The sequence below is a fragment of the Atta colombica genome, unplaced genomic scaffold, assembly GCF_001594045.1.
Source record: "Atta colombica isolate Treedump-2 unplaced genomic scaffold, Acol1.0 scaffold44, whole genome shotgun sequence".
NCBI classification, from domain to species: Eukaryota; Metazoa; Arthropoda; class Insecta; order Hymenoptera; family Formicidae; genus Atta; species Atta colombica.
The window spans coordinates 505570-508321 of NW_017259533.1; the positions used below are offsets into that span (position 1 = coordinate 505570).

Below are 2752 nucleotides of genomic sequence, written 5' to 3' on the forward strand. Positions count from 1 at the left end.
TTTTTTTATCATAAATATATTAATTTTATTTATTTATAATTATTCATTAAATTTTTTATAATATTATTATCTATGAATAAATTTGATTATTTTCTATCAATCATAAAAATATTGGAATTCTTTACTTTATCCTGGCTATCTGATCGGGTTTACTTGAATCAATCCATAAGTATAATCATTCGATTAGAACTAAGATCATGTGGCAGTCTAATTAATAATGATCAAATTTACAATTCTCTAGTTACTAATCATGCATTTATTATAATTTTCTTTACAATTATACCTTTCATAATTGGTGGATTTGGAAATTTTCTAATTCCATTAATATTAGGATCCTCAGATATAGCTTATCCATGAATAAATAATATAAGATAATTTTGACTCTTACCGCCCTTATTAACTCTTCTTATTCTAAGAAATTTTTTATACACAGGAGCAGGCTGAACTCTTTACCCCTATTAACATCCCATATATTCCACAGTGGACCCTCAGTTGACCTAACTATTTTTTCCCTCCATATTACTGGAATGTAATGTCTTCTATTCTCGGAGCAATTAATTTTATTTCAACAATTTTAAATATACATCTAAAATCTATATCTCTAGATAAAATTCCCCTTTTAGTTTGTTTTGGCGATCTCGCTGAGTGCACGAAAATCGTAATGGCGTGGCCAGGCGATCACCGTCCGAGCGTTTCCCGCGGAATTACTACGTCGAGGGCACTCGGTCGAGAAAATGCGAATTTCTCTGCTTTCCAGATTTTATTAAAAATAAGCCTCGTTCGCGGGCGAACGTGTTTACAACGGATACGAAAAGGATCTTAGCGGTAGCGCGGTGATGACTTTCCACGAGACGAGTTGTGTCATCAGAAGATGAAAACAACAGTTTGTTTTGTTGCCAAGACGATCTGATATTATTATTTTTTTTAATCGATTACGCGTGACGCATGCGTTGTTTAGCAATCGACATCTCGTGGATTCATCGATTTTTCATAGATGCGATTAGGCGACATAATTAGAGATCGTGAATCACAGAGATATTGAACAGTTTGATCAATTCTTATTACAGCCATCCTCCTACTCCTATCTCTTCCTGTCCTTGCTGAAGCTATTACTATATTATTGATTGACTGAAACTTAAATACTTCCTTTTTTGACCCTTCTGAAGGTGGAGACCCCATTCTTTATCAACATTTATTTTGATTTTTTGGACATCCAGAAGTTTACATTTTAATTCTTCCAGAATTTGGCCTAATTTCTCATATTATTATAAATGAAAGAGGAAAAAAAGAAACTTTTGGAACTTTAGGAATAATTTATGCCATAATTGCTATTGGTCTTTTAGGGTTTATTGTATGAGCTCACCACATATTTACTATTGGATGTAGATACTCGCGCTTTTTTTACCTCAGCTACTTTAATTATTGCAATTCCAACAGGTATTAAAGTTTTCAGATGATTAGCTACACTTTACGGTATAAAAATCAACTACAACCCTGCATTATGATCTTTAGGATTTATTTTTTTATTCTCTATAGGTGGTCTCACAGGAATTATACTTTCTAATTCTTCCATCGACATTATTCTTCATGACACTTATTATTGTTGTAGCTCATTTCCATTATATTCTTTCCATAGAGGCTATATTCTCTATTGCTGGATTTATTCACTGATTTTCCTTAATTACTGGATTTAGATTAAATGATTTTTATTTAAATATTCAATTCCTATCTATATTTATTGGCGTCATCTTCTTCCCACAACATTTTCTTGGTCTTAGAGGAATGCCTCGTCGTTACTTAGATTAGACTCATTTTTATCTTGAAATATTCCTCCTCTATTGGCTCATTAATATCTATTTTAAGATTATCAATCTTACTATTCATTATTTGAGAAGTCTTATCTAAAAAACGACTCATTATTATTATATTCTTCCTTAATTCTTCTTTAGAATGATTAAGTAGATATCCCCCACTAAACTATAGCTTTACAGAAATTCCTTCAATCGCATAAAAACTCTCTCAATCTAATAATATTTTTTAATAAATAAATAATTTAATTCCACCACTTACTTATTACATTCTCACGCTCTTAACAATAATATTCGTGCTAAAAAGTTTTTTACCATCCCTTATGTTAAGTCTATCTCCGAAAGCTTTAGCCGGTTGCTTGGAAAATGAACTGTAATTTGACTTATTCCATTCTGAATAATCTAAAAAACCACATTAAAAGGGGCAAAGATCGGCTCGACTTTCTTTCTAAGAAAGTTGTTTACAAAATATTTTGTATAGATTGTGATGCTAGTTACGTTGGACAAATCAAGAGGAAACTAAAAACCAGAATATATATCTGATATAAAGAAAAAACGGGTTATGATTGTCATCAATCATTACAAACCATCGAGTGAATTGTAATCATGAATTTGATTGGGATAAAATGAGAATTCTTGATATTAATTTCTATAATAAACATTTGATATCGGAAATAATTCATATAAAGAAGCAAAAATAGAGCTTACATAAAGATAAGATGATAAGATAAGATATAAAGAAAGATGATACTGAATCTCTACATGAATCTTATCTTCCTATTTTTCTCTATTAGTCTCTTTCTCCTTCTGTTTTTTTTCCTTCTCTTAATTGTTATTCTTTCTCCTTTATTTCGTATCCTCTTCTTTTACTTCTTTTCAATTTTTCTCATTACCGTCATTCTCATTTTCTCATTTGAATATCAAATTAGCTCCATATATATATA

General features: G+C 30.5%; 1 pseudogene; it reads left to right on the top strand.

Moving 5' to 3' along the window:
- Positions 1-1380, top strand: part of LOC108691237 — a 5218-nt pseudogene extending 3838 nt beyond the window's left edge.
- The last annotated feature ends 1372 nt before the right edge of the window (positions 1381-2752 follow it).